We start from the raw sequence: 19533 nt of genomic DNA, 5'->3' as shown, positions 1-19533 counted from the left end.
TTGAGCTGCAAATTTTTGTGAGTGGTCATGAAGGGTAGGTATGTGTGCCTGAGGAGTTTCAGATTTTTCTGACAATTTTAGGTCCACCATGGGGACACCATGCCACCAACTCCAAAAAATCAAAACCCATTAGCAACCAAGGTGTCATATCACAATGTGCACAAGGGTGCCAAATCATGCCCCAATCCATGGTGGTTTGGTGAGTTTTTGGCGATTTCCCCCTCTTTTCGTCCGAAAACCCCTCTTTCAACACATGTCCACCATGGGGACACCATGCCACCAACTCCAAAAAATCAAAACCCATTAGCAACCAAGGTTTCATATCACAATGTGCACAAGGGTGCCAAATCTTGCCCCAAATCCATGGTGGTTTGGTCAGTTTTTGGCGATTTCCCCCTCTTTTCGTCCGAAAACCCCTCTTTCGACACATGTCCACCATGGGGACACCATGCCACCAACTCCAAAAAATCAAAACCCATTAGCAACCAAGGTGTAATATCACAATGTGCACAAGGGTGCCAAATCATGCCCCAATCCATGGTGGTTTGGTGAGTTTTTGGCGATTTCCCCCTCTTTTCGTCCGAAAACCCCTCTTTCGACACATGTCCACCATGGGGACACCATGCCACCAACTCCAAAAAATCAAAACCCATAGCAACCAAGGTGTCATATCACAATGTGCACAAGGGTGCCAAATCATGCCCCAAATGCATGGTGGTTTGGTCAGTTTTTTGGCGATTTCCCCCTCTTTTCGTCCGAAAACCCATCTTTCGACACATGTCCACGATGGGGACACCATACCACCAACTCCAAAAAATCAAAACCCATTAGCAACCAAGGTGTCATATCACAATGTGCACAAGGGTGCCAAATTATGCCCCAAATCCATGGTGGTTTGGTGAGTTTTTGGCGATTTCCCCCTCTTTTCGTCCGAAAACCCCTCTTTCGACACATGTCCACCATGGGGACACCATGCCACCAACTCCAAAAAATCAAAACCCATTAGCAACCAAGGTGTCATATCACAATGTGCACAAGGGTGTCAAATCATGCCCCAAATCCATGGTGGTTTGGTCAGTTTTTGGCGATTTCCCCCTCTTTTCGTCCGAAAACCCCTCTTTCGACACATGTCCACGATGGGGACACCATGCCACCAACTCCAAAAAATCAAAACCCATAGGAACCAAGGTGTCATATCACAATGTGCACAAGGGTGCCAAATCATGCCCCAATCCATGGTGGTTTGGTGAGTTTTTGGCGATTTCCCCCTCTTTTCGTCCGAAAACACCTCGTTCGACACATGTCCACCATGGGGACACCATGCCACCAACTCTAAAAAAATCAAAACCCATAGAAACCAAGGTGTCATATCACAATGTGCACAAGGGTGCCAAATCTTGCCCCAATCCATGGTGGTTTGGTCAGTTTTTGGCGATTTCCCCCTCTTTTCGTCCGAAAACCCCTCTTTCGACACATGTCCACCATGGGGACACCATGCCACCAACTCCAAAAAATCAAAACCCATAGCAACCAAGGTTTCATATCACAATGTGCACAAGGGTGCCAAATCTTGCCCCAATCCATGGTGGTTTGGTGAGTTTTTGGCGATTTCCCCCTCTTTTCATCCGAAAACCCCTCGTTCGACACATGTCCACCATGGGGACACCATGCCACCAACTCCAAAAAATCAAAACCCATAGCAACCAAGGTGTCATATCACAATGTGCACAAGGGTGCCAAATCTTGCCCCAATCCATGGTGGTTTGGTCAGTTTTTGGCGATTTCCCCCTCTTTTCGTCCGAAAACCCCTCTTTCGACACATGTCCACGATGGGGACACCATGTCACCAACTCCAAAAAATCAAAACCCATAGCAACCAAGGTTTCATATCATAATGTTCACAAAGGTGCCAAATCTTGCCCCAATCCATGGTGGTTTGGTGAGTTTTTGGCGATTTCCCCCTCTTTTCGTCCGAAAACCCCTCGTTCGACACATGTCCACCATGGGGACACCATGCCACCAACTCCAAAAAATCAAAACCCATAGCAACCAAGGTGTCATATCACAATGTGCACAAGGGTGCCAAATCTTGCCCCAATCCATGGTGGTTTGGTCAGTTTTTGGCCATTCCCCCCTCTTTTCGTCCGAAAACCCCTCGTTCGACACATCTCCACCATGGGGCCACCATTTTATGTTATTGTTCACCTCTTTGAGATTTTTTCGATGAAAAATTTCAGAAAATGAGTAAAAGTCATAAAGAAAATTTGAATCACAATTTTTGGTGATTTTTACGTCTGGTATGTTTTGATTTTGAAGAACTCTACTGCTCTGAACATTTAGTTTACTAGCACTTTGAAGTACTAGGATGTACACAACATAAAATTGAACCTCCCAGGACAATTGTTAACATATCATGGCAAAATATTTACAGTTTCAAAAGAACGGACTACTAGCCAAAAGCACCTCACGCAGGAGGGAGATCAAACAAAAAGATCAGGGGGTCATGCAGCAGAAGAGATGATCAATCCACCATCAGCAGGACTCTGTCGACCACGATCTTGCGGTAGAGCTCGTACGAGACCCAAGCATCAATGGCTGCATACTCGATGTTCATATTTGGAAGTGGGAAGTCCCCCCACAGTCTGTGCCGATGGTGGTGGAACTTCTTCTTCATATCACCGTACCATGAATCAATGAGTCTTGCTGCCATGGTAGCCATGCCAGCCCTCGCATGACCAGTGTACTTGAAGTACTCGTCCTGGAGATCGACGTAGTACTCACAAGGAATCTCCATGTGCCATGTCCTCCACAGAACTCTCTTGTCACCATGGATGTCAACACTCGCAAACGTAGCGCCTTCTCGAAAGAAATCGTAGATAGCCGGAGACTCCCACCAGTTAGCACTACAGTAAACAAAGTAATGTACTAGTCACAGATCAGTTACAAATATGCAAGAACCTACAGAGGAGACGAAGATGAAACAAATTAATAAATCGGGAACAATGTGTAGCAGATTTAGATCGGGAATGTATTGCTTTTCGGGAACAATGTCTAGCAGATTTAGATCGGGAATGTACTGATTTTCGGGAACAATGTCTAACGAGAGTCAAAGAGAGACACAACGGCGGCAAGTAAAAAACCCCAATCGAAAGATTCAAAAAGGGGATTAGTTCTTACGCTGCGTAGTGGAACACCAGCACATGTCGACGCATGCAGAGTTGAACCACGGCGATCTTCTTCTCGTCCTCGGCTCGATGGTTGGTGTACTCGAAGTCGAGGCCGACGAACTTGTGCTCGTCCTCCTTGAGCCACTCCGTGTACATGTCGAGTACGCGGCGCACTTCCCAGGGGTCGTTGGTGTAGACCACCTCCAGGTCCTGGCCGTCGTGGATGTGGACTGCGCGCGTGCTGGACCAGTAGTACTTTGCTGCTCATCCATGTCCATGGCGACGCGGCGGCGGGAGACGAAGATAATGAGGGAGCGGAGACGACGAGAAGTGTGGAAACCAGGATGCGGTGCGAATATTGAGACGGTAGGGGAGGGGGAAGGGGATAAATATCATCCCCATTAATTACTCCGTGCGAATATTGAGACGGTAGACGAAGAGAATACTGACGCGGGTCTAGTCCAACTGACGTGCAGTCCAACTGACGCGCATTCGATCGTGTTGTCACGTCAAAACCCAGCACCGCCCATTTGCACTCCTCTTGACCTACCGAAATTTACTCCACGATATAACTGGCCATCATATCACGACCTCCTTCAGCTGCCGCCAGATCTCGCCACGTCTCTCGCCGCCACAGCTCGCCACTAATCTCCCCGGCGAGACTTGTAAGACTCTCGCTCCGCGTCGAGACCAAGGATGGCGCCTACTAGTGGAGTACGTAAATAACATGTACGTCTCGCGATCGATCGTTGTTTCCGATTTGTAATCTTTCTTCATATTTTTTGCAGTGTCCAGTTTGCTTTGACAAGAAGGGGATGTGCGGCGGAGGGGGAGTCGCGTTAGGTTTTTTCGTGCAAACACTACAAGAGGGTTTTGAGGAGAAGACGGTACATGCACTTATAAGTTTAAAATTCATTCAAATGTTTTATTAATTCACCGCCACATCAAAGTTTAACACGTGATCCTAGTAGTTATTGCTAGTTTAGTACTATTATTCAGACTAGTGGTTGGGGCGCCCCATGGGGCGCCTCCTCACCGGTCCTGTGCGCCCCAAATTCAACACAACGGCAGGTATACATTACACTAAACAAGAGAAATAGAATTTAACGGCAGTGGTTAAATATTCAACCAAGGTTGAAAATCCAATTTTATATTTCAGTTCCACAAAACACAACCAGCAGGTGCATGTCAAATTTGATAGAGAACATGCCTGACCTCAAAAATTTGAACTTCAAAGTTGCACCACCTAAAATTGCAGTGTAAAGATTGATTTGCAATTTTGAAGTAAATGGCTATTCTAGTGAGATGAGTCAGACCGCCACTTCCTATTACATATAAGGACTAACAATTAAGAATGAGAACCCATGGGTGTAGTTTGTGGATGTTGTCAAGCCACAGCGTGGCTATGTAACAATACACCACCAGAAACAACCATGGCTCTACTCTGCAATGGTCGGTGTCATCTTTCGGCTTTCCACATGCTTTCTTGAACATTGGCGAACACATTATATGTGCCGCTTGCAGCATGCCATTTTTGTCTATGCGGTGGCATCTTATGGGTTTGATATCAGCGTGACTGGGATGAATCGGTACCCTTGTTTGTCTTCGCCGCACGCTCCCGCGCCCCTTGTGAGCATCTTCACCTTCGCCTCTCTTCAAACTTGGTGAGCTTTGGAGGCTGCAAAATAGCAAGAAGGATCGGTTTGTTAAGATTAAAATGGAAAAAATGATAAAGAGTATCGCATAAAAATAAGGCAGATTGAACAGGACAACATAAGATTCAGATGCTTGTATCTATGCAGATCATCTATCTACAACCTTCTGCCGCAGCACCATGCCAATTACTAAAGGTCACAAAACTTTTGATGGTCCAATGTGGCAAGTCAATCTTCTACTACACTACTATAGTACTTCTAATTGACTTAGTTTTGCACTAAAGCACCTCGAAATTGTAATAGTGCAGTTAAGGGTATATACTACTCTCTCTGTTCCATTCTATAGTGCCTATTGTTTTTTGGCACGGAAATTAGCGCAAGAGTATTTTTTACACAAGACTCCTAGCTGAACGACAACGTAATGAAATCCATATCTTCCTAACTTACCATAACAATTTTGGGAGTTGAACGATTTGGGATCTAAATAGGGAGGGGGTAATTGAAAAAAAGCTAAGCTACAACCTTATATTCTGAAACAAATGCCAAAAATCTATAGGCACTATAGAAAGGAACGGAGGTAGTATCTGATATGAGTACATAGTGTTGGAACTAACTCGTTCATACATAACACATTTGATAAGAGTACATAGGTAATCTTTTAGAACATCAGAAGCAACACAACCAACAATTAGAAAACGACAACTATATATATCCTAACACAAAATCCCATAAATGAAGCCATAAGCATATAGTTTCCTAAAACAGAGTTGGATTCAAACAGGTTATCACCTCTTTGTGCTTGCCTTTCTCCAAACTCTTGGGAAGACCAGAAGACAACAAATCTGAGCAACAATTTCATTACCGGGAAGCCCAGTAGGAAAAGAAAGGAATCATTTGCCCTCGATCAATGGAGTTCACGACATCAATAGTAGATATCCTTCTTTCCATCATCTCCTAAGGGTAGGTTCTCTCACTTGGATTACTGGAACTTCTTGAAATAAACATAACAATACATAGTTATAATAATAGTGCATGTGTCCTATCATGAGGAACATACAATTAGTCATGAAGTTCTTACATAACAGCGTGCCTGAACGGAGAAAGCACTTACCAGAGATGTCCAATTATGCCTCACGCAAAATTGTCAATAGGTTTTCTAGAACCACTAAAATATGCGTCCAAGCATATCAAGCGAGACACAAGTTTTCAAAATCTGCAAGAGAAGCAACATACATAAGTAAGCAACATAAGGTAGCAACTTCTCATACTAATATACACACAAGGAGAAGGCAAGTATTATTTTAAATTTCATTCCGAAAGTTTAAAATGGGCTTGTCTACTTTATTTAGTTCCAGTGCTCTGCAATTGTGATGCCTTAAGATAAAAATAACCATGAGTTAACAATATCAAGAATGATTATGCTATCAAAAAATAAAACCTCGTGAATAATGGGAAAGTACCTCGCCAGTGAACTTTTGTTGTCTATTCGTAAAGTGCTTCAAAGACTCGTATAATCATCAATTCAGATGAAATAATACAGTTCAAATTTATGAAAATGAACCCCTAAGCTAACCATATTACTTAAAAATAACATAATAATATATCATTTTAGAACGAGTACAGACTGGACTTTTTTGTTACAACACATAACAGAAAAAATTGAGTACCTGCATAACAACTTTTTTCAGCATCAACTTCTAGAGCTTGACCACGCCCATTAGTACCAATCACTCACTCGGATGTTTAGAATATCCTGATACTTTGGGCCCTATAGACTGTAGATATTTAGTGAACACACGATTTTTGTTAAGTTGTCTGAAAATATGCTTTTGTAACGGACTAACAGAGGTACAACTATGTGTGCTTTGACATGATCTTCTGATTTAAATTATCCAGCAAATCCACGTAAGAAATATGACGGGCATGGTAAGCTACAATAATTGGCATGACTATCGTGCAGGACCGAAGAAACATAACAATTTTTGCATAGTTTAAAAGAAGTGCAAAACTATAAAAGGCAAACTATGTCTACAGGAGTAGATATTTTTAAGCAAATTCTCTGAGAATGCATTATGTATTACATAGTTCATTCACATATAATGTAGTAAACATCGGGAAACCTTGAACCTAATTCATTTTCACTACAACAAGCAATCACTCCCCTGCATAAGCTAGCACGCCAACGCAAGTGCTCATGATTTGCCAAAGTACATACATGAGGACAATAGACAATGGTGCAACGCAAACACTGCTGGGTGACCAGCAGTATAAGTATGTAGTACACGAGATCTGTGAGACGACTCACACATGCTGATCTCTGCGGCTCCTTCCTTCAAGCACGCACCATCCTTCTGCAAAAATAGAGATTCATCACTGCAGGAATCATCGTCTTTCACCCAGCCTCGCAAACCATGGCAATCAAACTCAGCAGGGTGAAAATTAAGACATCAGACCAGATGAATGGACATTACTTCCAGCCGTCGGGTCAACTGAGAAAAATAGAAGAAAAGCAGATGGTGATGGGAGCAGCTCGTACCTCACCACTGTCTGGGATTTGAAGGGACGATGTAGGGCAGCAGGAAGATCCGCCATCGCTGTTGCCTCGTGCCGTCTAGCTCGGTCAGGCTGGCATCGCTCCGTCTGCCCCAGCACTACCCCTGTTGATCCCCCGCCAGTGTCCAGCCCCTCGACGAGACGCAGACTGGCGGCATCTCCCCTGGTCGCTCGCAACTGAAGGCCTCCTCTCGCGGATCTCGCCACTGTAGGGATTCTTCTCGTTGGCCGCCTTGCTTGGCCCTGCGTGCCTAAATCCCCTGTGCACCGCGAGCTCCGATCCCCCTCGCCCACCTTCCCCGCAGTGCTCTTCTGCGCGGCTGGGCCTGATCCTCCTCCCTCTGCTTCGCCCCTCCCTCCTCCTCCTCGCTGCTCTCTTGCACCTCCACATTCCGCTGCCGCATCGGCAGACGGCATCTCCGCTCCTTCTTCTCAAGCGCAAGGGGAGGAGCAGGGGATAGGTCCATCAATCGATGACAATAGAGAAAAGGGAAAAAATACAACAAGAAAATGGGAATCACGTATCTTAGTCCAGACTGCCGCCGTGATGGCCTTTGATCTACTGGAGGTGAGAGGCGAGGGGCGGCGCATCACGGCCTTTGGGAGGGCCGACATGGCGACAACGCCCAAGCCTCCAGGGCCGCGCCGGCCGCCGTCGCTCTGGCCGTCGAGCCTCCGCGGTTGAGGTGCTTCCGCCTGCTTCCACCACGGGTTGACGCCTTAGATGAACCAGCCGGATCGGGTGAGGAAGAAGATGAGGGTGTGAGGTGGGAGCCACCGCCGCTGGGACGTGAGAGATGGGGGAGGTTGCGTGCGGGGAGAGGAGCGTGCGTTTCTTGATCTTTATTTATTTCCCTCGCTCGCCCAGCCTTTTTTTCGCTCTCTCAATCGTCAGCCCTCGCACGACAGGTGGGTATCGTGGATAGCCCCAGAGGGCTCCCTAGTACCACGCACTTGCTTGTTCTCAATGTGTGTAATAATTGTTGGTCACCATATGTATTAACCGCTTATTTATGGTTGAGTTTTAGGATAGTTGTGATAACTTTTACGTTCATATGAGTTTTACGATAGTTGTAGCTGTTAGAGATAGAGGTATCGGTAGTTCAGTCCTATACCGATAGAAGTTCAGATATGTGCTGATAGAAGTTCAGATATGTGCTGATAGAAGTCCAAGATCTGAGACTCGGTGATTATCCGAGTAGACGCATAATTCTACCTGATCATTAGATTTTACAGTAGCTACATGCAATTCGTGATTCTTCAAGGTCCTAATATGACACGATGTGTAACATTCACATGTTTCTATCTTATTGAATTTTCAGAATAGTTAACTTACTTTTGTATTAAATCTACTGAATTTAGGTCATCCCTTGCTACTATAGACCGTATTTCCTTAAGAAGTATGGTGTCTAGACCTCCCACAGGACAACTTTTGAAGATGCACTTAAAACCAAAGATGGCCATGCATTTGTTGTTAATGTTACCAACAGAGCTGGCAGAACCTATATCAACGGAAGATTTTGGAACGAATTTGCTAGAGTGTACAATTTTAAGGTTGGCATGGAGTTAATTTTCAGAGTTAACTCATCTGGTCAGGATACTCTTGTAATAACTGGAACTGAACCACTAATCCATCCAGGTAATTTTCCACCTTTGGACAGAATGATTGATCATATTAATTATTCCATCTTAAGTCAGTTATTTTAATTATGCAGCTTACTACCAGTTGTCCCGTACGAAGCGTGACATTGTTGACTCGCTCAGTAGTACTGATGGAACAATGATAAATTGGAGGATGATGCATACCGTCATTCTTCAGGTGGACAACTTGGACTACCTTGTTGAGTACCACAATGCTGGAGATTATGATCAAGGAGCACTAGTTGTCCCAATGCTGCATACTCTGAATTGGACAAACAACGAAAATTACAATAAACACGTGGTAAGCAGTAGATCATATCATTTCATTAACTTTGCGAGCTACATTACGTACAAGTGTTAACTAAACTATGTCTCTACTGTTGGAACAGAAAATCCCTAGCCGTTTGGTTCCTAAAGATATGGAACAATATGGTGCAATCAGTATTGTGTGCCATCCCAGTACTTTGGTGCGTGCGTCCTACGCAATTTCTTCTGACGATGGTTGTCTCTGCTTCAGTGGGGGGAAGGAGTTCATGGACAAGGAAAAGCACCTTCAGATGGGTGACAAGATGCTGTTCTTGCTTTACCTGGGAAATGCAGGGGTTTACTTGTTTGCTACCCATGTGCCTGAAATCGATCTGGAGTAGCTAGTCAGTGATTCATGGTGCCCGTGTGTCCAACTATGCGGCCCCTTTAGGTTTAAATTAAGTTGTAAGACTCTTTATGCGATTGTCGATTTTGCTTCTGTTAAAACAATATTTAGTCATATCGTGCTGCTGGTTGTAATCGTGTCAAGTGTCGATTAATTAAAACCATTGTCAAAGTTATGTTACCGACATGTTGGCTTTTCTTATATTTGTCCATATTTTAGCTTATATTAATTTGCTCTTAAACCCTTCTGGATAATTGAATGACAAGTTCGAGATCATAAACATCTAAATAAGAACATTTCAAATGTTTGGAACAAAACATATAGTTGTATGCATAACATGTTTCTATCAATCTACATCACTATCTTCTTAAAGTTTTCCCTCGTCATCATGTATGTTCTCTTCCAATATGAGACTATCTTCCTCATTCTCTAGTTCATCTTCGCTCATATCCATGTCAACATTGGGACTATCTTCCTCATTCTCTAGTTCACGAATTGTACGAGCATCATGAATATGTACAACTTCATCAACACGATGATCATCCTCCTCTGCCTCCACCTCTGCTTCCTCGTCTAGGTCGACAACATCATGAAATGTATGGTCGACTGAACCTTCATCCTCCTGGTATGCGTCTTCATTCCGTACAAATGCATCATCGTTACCATCTTCTAATTCTGGAACGTCGTACACGTGTCTATGGCTGAACTTCTGCACCACTTTCCACGGATCACCAAACTTTGTATCCTCCAAATAGAAGCATGTTTCAGCTTGACTGGCCAATATGAATGGTGAATTCTTGAACCATAGGATAGAAGTGTTAACGCTTTTAAAATAACCATCATCTTTTATCTTGGAACCCCTGCCCGCAAGGTCGAACCGATCATAGCAGAAACAAGTACACGGACCTGTCACCGTGCTTGTTAGTCCCGTACTGCAGTTCAAGAACTTCTTGCAGAACACCATAGAACTCGGTCTCATCTGCATCACCAAAAGATCCCTTAGTCGCTACGCCCAAATTTTGAGTCTTCAGGTCTTTATCCCGAGTAAGTGTGCGAAACCTCGCACCCTTTACGTTGCAACCAGCGTATACTACTACACGCCGGTCTGGCCCAGCAGCCAGAGACTTCAAATCTTCTGATGCATTGTCCAACTGTCTCACATGGTTTGCAAACCAACCTGCAAACTCTCTCTGAACCGTCTCCTCGATGTCACGCACACCCCTACCTCCCAATTCTTGTCGGAATTCACTGAAACATAGAAAAAACACATATGAAATACAAGACAATTATGTCTGCAACATTGAGAAGTAGTTATTAAAGTGAAGCTAACTACTTACTTTATATAACGTTCTACATCGTCACAGTTGTTCAGCACATACCAAACCATTTTGTCAAATTCCTTGTCAAAATGTTTCAAAATGGATTTCCCAAGACCTTTAGCTCCAACTGAAAATACTTCCATCTCGTCACGATCAGGTTTTCTCCGTATGTCTTGGTTCCTATCATCTTTGTTAAATCTTGTTTCTGTGCCATCCTTGAAAAATCTAGAGCAAAAAATCAAACACTCATCAACAATGTAGCCCTCTGCGATAGAACCTTACGGCCTTGCTTTGTTACGGACCGTAGACTTTAGATAACCTAATCTTCTCTCAACTGGATACATCCAACCATAATGAACAGGACCCCTCAAAAGAGCCTCGTCAGGAAGATGAATAGCTAAGTGCACCATTACATCAAAAAAAGCTGGGGGGAACAACTTCTCAAGTTTGCATAGGATCACAACAATTTCAACCTTCAATCGCTTCAGCACATCAACTTTCAGGGTTTTGGCACACAGCTCCCTAAAAAATCTTCCTAGCTCTGCAATAGCCACATACATTTCCTTAGATGCAATTCCCTTGAGCCCATCCGGCAACACTCGCTGTAGAAGTATGTGGCAATCATGCGTCTTCATACCGGTAACCTTACAACCATCAATATTCACACATCTTCCCCAGTTTGCGCAATAACCATCTGGGAACCTAGTGTTTGCCAAATACCTACACAAATGTCTCTTCTGTTCCTTCGAAAGCGTCCACGGTGCGGGGGCTTCGCATAAGTTCTTCTTTGCATCATCATCATCCTTCACAATTTTCTTCAACCAATACTTCTCCCAGATTTTGAATTTCTTCAAATCAATTCTAGCACTAACAGTGTCCTTATTCCTGCCCTCAAGTTCAAGTAGTGTACCAACAATATTGTCACATATGTTCTTCTCAATATGCATCACATGTAAGTTGTGAGCTAACTTAAGTTCTGGCCAGTACGGTAGATGATGTAAGCTGACTTTCAGGTGCCATGTTGGTTCACCAGGTACAGTTGCACGCTTCCGCTTTCTACTAATTATTGGATTTTTCCCATGTTCAAAATCCTTAACCCTTTCTACCTTCTCAGCTACCTCTTTGGGTGTGTACTTCCTTGGTGGATCTCTAGTCTCAGTTTTACCATTGAAAAGTCTGCTTCTCCTGTATGGGTGACTTTTATCAAGAAATCGCCGATGCCCAATATATCCAATTTTGTTTTTCAAAGATTCATAGCAAGGATTCTCATCGCAATGCACACACGCATGAAATCCTCTTGTGCTTCGGCCTGACATAGTGGCATATCCAGGATAATCATGAATAGACCAAAGAAACGCAGCATGCAATGGGAAATATTCCTCTGTGCATGCATCAAATGTCTGCACACCACTCCATAGCTGCATCATATCTTTTATCAGTGGCTGCATAAATACATGAAAATATTTCCCTGGGGAATACTTTCCGGGGATTAGCAATGCCATCATGTAATTCGATTGATCCATGCACATCCATGGTCGGAAGTTGTAAGGAATGACAAAAACAGGCCACATATTGTAAGGATTACTCATACTTCCAAAGGGATTGAAGCCGTCTGTGGCAAAACCTAGTCTTATGTTACGAGGATCTTTAGCAAACCAATGAAACTTGGCATCAAAGTGCTTCCATGCCTCACCATCAGCAGGGTGCCTCAGTACATTGGGCTCATCAACCCTCTTCTCTTTGTGCCATCTAGTATGTGTCGACATTTCCTTTTTAACAAATAGTCTCTGCAACCTTTTAATTATAGGAAAGTACCTTAACACCTTGTGAGGGATTTTCTTTTTTGCAGTAGGGTCTCTATATCTTGATAATCCACAAACATGGCAGTGCGTATCGTCCTTGTGATCTCCCCAAAATAAAGAACAATCAAACTTGCATACATGAATTGTCTCATAACCAAGCCCAACATCAGAAAGAACACTCTTAGCATCAGCATATGATTTGGGAAAGTCCACACGTGGCAAAGCTGTACGTAAAAGGTGAAGTAAGAGATCAAATCCTCTGTTTGTTATCCGGCTGTATGATTTGACATGAAGGAGCTTAATAATGAACGACAACTTAGTGAAAGTGGTGCATCCCTCATGAAGTTATTTTTTGGCTGACTCAATTAGATTAGCATAAATATTTGGCAGGTTAGGACCTTTATTTCCAGACTTCTGCAGTTCATTGATCATACTAGACGAATCATCAACATAACAATCACCACTGTCTTCGTCTTCATCATTGTCACTATCATACGCACCATCATCGTTTCTATCCCGCCCTTCGTCATCACTAAAACCTTCCCCATGTCTAGTCCATCTTGTATACGTCATGGACATACCTGAACAATTGCAGTGATCCTCGACTATTTTTATATCCTGACGTTTCAGATTTAGGCAGTCCTTGCAAGGGCACAAGATTGGTTCATCTGTATTGTCCAAGTGTTCTCGCGCAAACTTGATGAAATCCCTAACACCTGCCATGTACTTTGTTGTGAACTTTTGGGTGCCATCAGTTATCCAACTTCGATCCATTGCCTACAATTCAGTTAAGAATATGCCAACGTTCTTCAGAACAGATCTTGACAACTAATTAAAAAATCTAGACCTAGCGAACAATCAGGAGAACTCACTGATGATGCGTCTCGCCGCCTCCACAATGGAGCCTTCACGGATTTCTTCTCACCTCGACGAGAACCCTAGTCGATTCGACTGTTAGCAAGATCACCTAGATAGGCCGTGTTAGCGGCGCGACTTAAATGAGGCACCCGCGGCCGACATAAATATTAATAAGGAAATTATTATGTCGTAACATCTACATCACACCATTGAAATAAATATGTAGAATAGACTAGTTACGGATCCAGATCAAAACTCCATATCTACCTTAGCGGTAACACTCCGCGTTGGTCACTTCAAAGCCCTGGTTTGATTCTTCCAAAACACAATTTTTACTTAATTAAATATGTTCCTGACAAGTGGGTCACACATGATATATAAAACTAATAACATTTAATAAAGTAACTTAGTATTATTTACCTGCTATGTGGGTCCGTTGTATATGCAAATCACGGTTTACATACACCACGAATCTTTGATTTCGTCACCTATTAACAGACACGATGGAAGCCCTTCCCGGTTGGGTAATGGGTGACGATTTTTTGTTGACGAAAAATCATACCGTCAAGAATTACCTTAAATGCATGACGGAAGATGAATTCGTCACCTATAAGGACACATCCATGACGGTATGCATTTTTGTCACCAGGGTTTTCGTCAACAAATATCCCATTTCTTGTAGTGTTAGGAGTAGAAACATTACTAACACCAATTATTTTACCATTGATAGTAGGAGGTGTAGCAACATGTGAAGCATTATCATTACTAGTGGTGGTAATAGTCCAAACTTTAGCTATATTATCTTCTTTAGCATTTTCTTATTTTTCCCACCTAGCTCGCAATTCGGCCATCAATCTTATATTCTCATTAATTCTAACTTGGATGGCATTTGCTGTAGTAACAATTTTATTATCAATATCCTTAGGTTTAGAAGCCATTTTATTAATTAAGGAAGATTGTGATGCAGACATGTATGAGATTCGGTTTTCAGCATTTGCAAGTTTAGTTTGCAACCCAGAGATCTCCATATTCAGATTTTCAAGTTGATTTTCTATATTTTTCAACAAGGTAGATTGTTCATTCATAGTTTTCGTAAACAATTTATTTTGCTCATATTGGGATTGCATAAAGCTCTTAGTAGATCTTTCAATTTCTAACATCTTTTCCTCATTAGGTGAAACATATCTACTATAAGAGTTACCATTAGCAGGATATGGCCTAGAGTTATTGTAATTGTTATTTTTAATGAAGTTCACATCAACATGTTCTTTTTGAGCAACCAATGAAGCTAACGGAACATTATTAGGATCAACATTAGTCCTACCATTCACAAGCATAGACATAATAGCATCAATCTTATCACTCAAGGAAGAGGTTTCTTCGAGAGAATTTACCTTCTTACCTTGTGGAGCTCTTTCCGTGTGCCATTCAGAGTAATTAATCATCATATTATCAAGAAACTTTGTTGCGGCACCTAGAGTGATGGACATAAAAGTACCTCCAGCAGCTGAATCCAATAGGTTCCGTGAAGAAAAATTCAGTCCTGCATAAAAGGTTTGGATGATCATCCAAGTAGTCAGTCCATGGGTTGGGCAATTTTTAACCAAAGATTTCATTCTTTCCCATGCTTGTGCAACATGCTCAGTATCCAATTGCTTAAAATTCATTATGCTACTTCTCAAAGATATAATTTTAGCAGGAGGATAATATCTACCAATGAAAGCATCCTTACATTTAGTCCATGAATCAATACTATTCTTAGGCAGAGACAGCAACCAATCTTTAGCTCTTCCTCTTAATGAGAAAGGAATTTTTTTTAACTTTATAATGTCACCATCTACATCCTTATACTTTTGCATTTCACATAGTTCAACAAAATTATTAAGATGGGCAGCAGCATCATCAGAACTAACACCAGAAAATTGTTCTCTCATAACAAGATTTAGTAAAGCAGGTTTAATTTCAAAGAATTCTGCTGTAGTAGCAGGTGGAGCAATCGGTGTGCATAAGAAATCATTATTATTTGTGTTTGTGAAGTCTCACAACTTAGTATTTTCAGGAGTACCCATTTTAGCAATAGTAAATAAAGTAAACTAGATAAAGTAAATGCAAGTAACTAATTTTTTTGTGTTTTTAATATGGCAAACAAGATAGTAAATAAAGTAAAACTAGCAACTAATTTTTTTGTGTTTTGTTTTAGTGCAGCAAACAAAGTAGTAAATAAAATAAAGTAAAGCAAGACAAAAACAAAGTAAAGAGATTGGAGGTGGAGACTCCCCTTGCAGCGTGTCTTGATCTCCCCGGCAACGGCGCCAGAAATTAGCTTGTTGACGCGTAAAGCACACGCCCGTTGGGAACCCCAAGTGGAAGGTGTGATGCGTACAGCAGCAAGTTTCCCTCAGTAAGAAACCAAGGTTTATCAAACCAGTAGGAGCAGAGAAGCACGTTGAAGGTTGTTGGTGACGGAGTGTAGTGCGGCGCAACACCAGGGATTCCGGCGCCAACGTGGAACCTGCACAACACAACCAAATTACTTTGCCCGAACATGACAGTGAGGTTGTCAATCTCACCGGCTTGATGTAACAAAGGATTAGATGTATAGTGTGGATGATGATGTTTGCAGAAAACAGTAGAACAAGTATTGCAGTTGATTGTATTCGATGTAAAAGAATGGACCGGGGTCCACAGTTCACTAGTGGTGTCTCTCCCATAAGATAAATAGCATGTTGGGTGAACAAATTACAGTTGGGAAATTGATAAATACAGAGGGCATGACCATGCACATACATGTTATGATGAGTATTGTGAAATTCAATTGGGCATTACGACAAAGTACATAGACCGCTATCCACCATGCATCTATGCCTAAAAAGTCCACCTTCAGGTTATCATCCGAACCCCCTCCAGTATTAAGTTGCAAACAACAGACAATTACATTAAGTATGGTGCGTAATGTAATCAATAAATACATCCTTAGACATAGCATTGCTGTTTTATCCCTAGTGGCAACAGCACATCTACAACCTTAGGGGTTGCTGTCACTCCCCCAGATTTAATGGAGACATGAACCCACTATCGAGCATAAATACTCCCTCTTGTAGTTACAAGTATCAACTTGGCCAGCGCCTCTACTAATAACGGAGAGCATGCAAGATCATAAACAACACATAGATAGGTTGATAATCAACATAGCATAGTATTCCATATTCATCGGATCCCAACAAACGCAACATGTAGCATTACAAATAGATGATCTTGATCATGTTAGGCAGCTCACAAGATCTAACAATGATAGCACAATTAGGAGAAGACAACCATCTAGCTACTGCTATGGACCCATAGTCCAGGGGTGAACTACTCACACATCACTCCGGAGGCGACCATGGCGGTGAAGAGTCCTCCGGGAGATGATTCCCCTCTCCGGCAGGGTGCCGGAGGCGATCTCCTGAATCCCCCGAGATGGGATTGGCGGCGACGGCGTCTCTGGAAGGTTTTCCGTATCGTGGCTCTCGGTATATTATCGACGAAGGCTTATGTAGGCGGAAGGGTAGGTCAGGGGGCGCCACGAGGGGCCCACATGCCAGGGCCGCGCGGCCAGGGCCTGGGCCGCGCCGCCCTATTGTGTGGCCGCCTCGTCGCCCCACTTCGTTTCCCTTTCGGACTTCTGGAAGCTTCGTGGAAAAATAAGATCCTGGGCGTTGATTTCGTCCAATTCCGAGAATATTTTCTTACTAGGATTTCTGAAACCAAAAACAGCAGAAAACAGCAACTGGCTCTTCGGCATCTCGTTAATAGGTTAGTGCCGGAAAATGCATAAATATGACATAAAGTATGTATAAAACATGTGAGTATCATCATAAAAGAAACATGGAACATAAGAAATTATCGATACGTTGGAGACGTATCAACAGACCAAGCATATTGAGATCGATTTCCATTTTATGTATGGGCGTGTTGCTTCTGGAGATCTACATGTCATGTTTATCTCTTCTGATGATGAGTTGGCTAGTGTGTTTACTAAACCACTCACTTCGCAGATGCTAGACCGTTAATTTCAGGACCAACCTTAATCTTGTTCATAGTAGAAGTTCAGATTCCTAAATCCTTAGGTGAGAACACTAACTCCCAATTCACCCAATAATACCCATTTTCTTCCTAACACCACTTGGAGCTTTATAGAAGGAAAGGACAAGCAAAGGACAATAGTCGGACAAGCATTCAACAATGTAGCTTCAGAGTCGGTGTCTAAAATCTTTCATTCATACCATGGCAATCCCTTCTCCATTTTATCTTATGTAGGCCTCCAATGTATATTAAGATCCTTGTCAATGGGCACCCACAGATATTTGAAAGTCAAAGTCCTAGATTTAGAGGTAAAAATCTTCTCATACATATGTACCCCCTCTTTGCATTTGCCAAGACAAAATACCTCACTCTTAAGAAAATTTATCTTAAGGCCAAGCATCTGCTCAAATAAGCAAAACAAGAATTCCATGCTCCTTGCATTTCATATAGTATAAAAATAGTATCATTTGCATATTGTTGAATAATGACAATACCATTCTCCTGCGAATGAGGGACTAGCACAATAATCAATCAAGCTTACTAACCATTTTTTTACAATTAACCGTCATAGAGTCCACAACAGTACTAAAAAAGGATGGGAGGATAATAGGGATCCTCTTGTCTCACACACCTATGTTTCTAGAAAAAACCAACTGACCATTTATTTTTATTTTCACTCTATCATCCAATTTTATGGGAAAAAAACTTTTTTTAAGCATCACATCATACAGAAAGAACCATTTACATGTTCACAGTTCTTTTCAAAGTCAACTTTGAAACATGCACAAACAATTTTCTTTCTCGACTTGACGAAAACTTCACGCGACATGGATACACCTTTTTTTTTATCAATCTATTTTTCATAAAAGATGATTGAGATTTATCCATTATCTCCCCGGCCACATGAGCGAGTCTGCTCTCCATCTCAGCATTATATCTCCATCCCTTTGGTGGTCATATTTGAACCGGTATTCATTGCATCCTCACATGTTGGGATCAATATAATAGTTCCAAAACGTAATCCACCTATATCAAGCTTTTACATAACTAAAATCATCAAAAACCTTTTCGAGGTACTTTTTATATCCTCCCAGAAAAATGATAAAATTTGAGGGGGGAAACCATCAGGCCCAAGAGCATCTCTAGCAGAGCCGGAAAAACGTGAACTGAAAACCCGGAGTTCAGTTCACCGAACTCGTGTTTACGGGTCGAAAAAGTGCTGGCGCACATCAGAACCCATAAAAAAAAACTGTAAAAAAGCATATTTTTAAATATGCCACTAGACCCACATGTTAGAGGTTTTTTTTCCTTTCCTTCTTCTTCTTCTTTCTTGCTCCATCCGGCCGCCCTGCTCCGGACGAGGTCCACGCCGGCCGCCCTGCTCCGGCTCCACCCCACCCCGCCCTACCCGGCCTCGCCCCGGCTTCGCCCCGCACCGCCTCGCCTCGGCCCCAGCCCCGCGCCGCCCGCCTCGGCCCTAGCCCCGCCCGCTCCGCCCCGCGGCGAGCTCACCCCGCCGTGCGTGAGCTCACGCCGCCCACGAGATCGCCCCGCCCCGCGCCGCCCCACGCTGCAGCGAGCTCGCCCCGCCCCACGCCGCCCCATGCCGTCGCGAGCTCGCCGGAATTTGGTTGGATTCCGGCGAATTTAGTTGGATTCCAGTGACTGTACCGACGGAAGCAGTTAGATTGATCTGAAATTTCAGCGTGTCACGAGTAGAGGTTCGTGTTCAGTTCGCTCTTTGAGCCCCTATAAATATATATCGAGTTGGATTTTCGGGTGTGACCTATAATTTTTTTCCAGGCCTAATGTGTTTACGTT

General features: G+C 42.9%; 1 long non-coding RNA gene across 5 annotated transcripts; it reads right to left on the bottom strand.

Moving 5' to 3' along the window:
* Positions 1-4758: 4758 nt before the first annotated feature.
* On the bottom strand, positions 4759-8344 carry LOC127305977 (uncharacterized). 5 transcript variants are annotated; one of them, XR_011747757.1, is made up of 6 exons: positions 7359-8344; positions 7128-7173; positions 6490-6597; positions 5934-6035; positions 5612-5861; positions 4759-4845 (listed from the first exon to the last, which is right to left on the bottom strand). It is a non-coding gene; the product is annotated as an uncharacterized lncRNA (long non-coding RNA). The 5 variants fall into 5 exon arrangements; XR_007854289.2 differs by having other exon boundaries at positions 5612-5813; XR_007854285.2 differs by having other exon boundaries at positions 5612-5810.
* Positions 8345-19533: the final 11189 nt, after the last annotated feature.

This window comes from Lolium perenne, chromosome 6 (genome assembly GCF_019359855.2).
Source record: "Lolium perenne isolate Kyuss_39 chromosome 6, Kyuss_2.0, whole genome shotgun sequence".
Taxonomy (NCBI): domain Eukaryota; kingdom Viridiplantae; phylum Streptophyta; class Magnoliopsida; order Poales; family Poaceae; genus Lolium; species Lolium perenne.
This window is presented reverse-complemented; position numbering and strand designations above follow the sequence as displayed.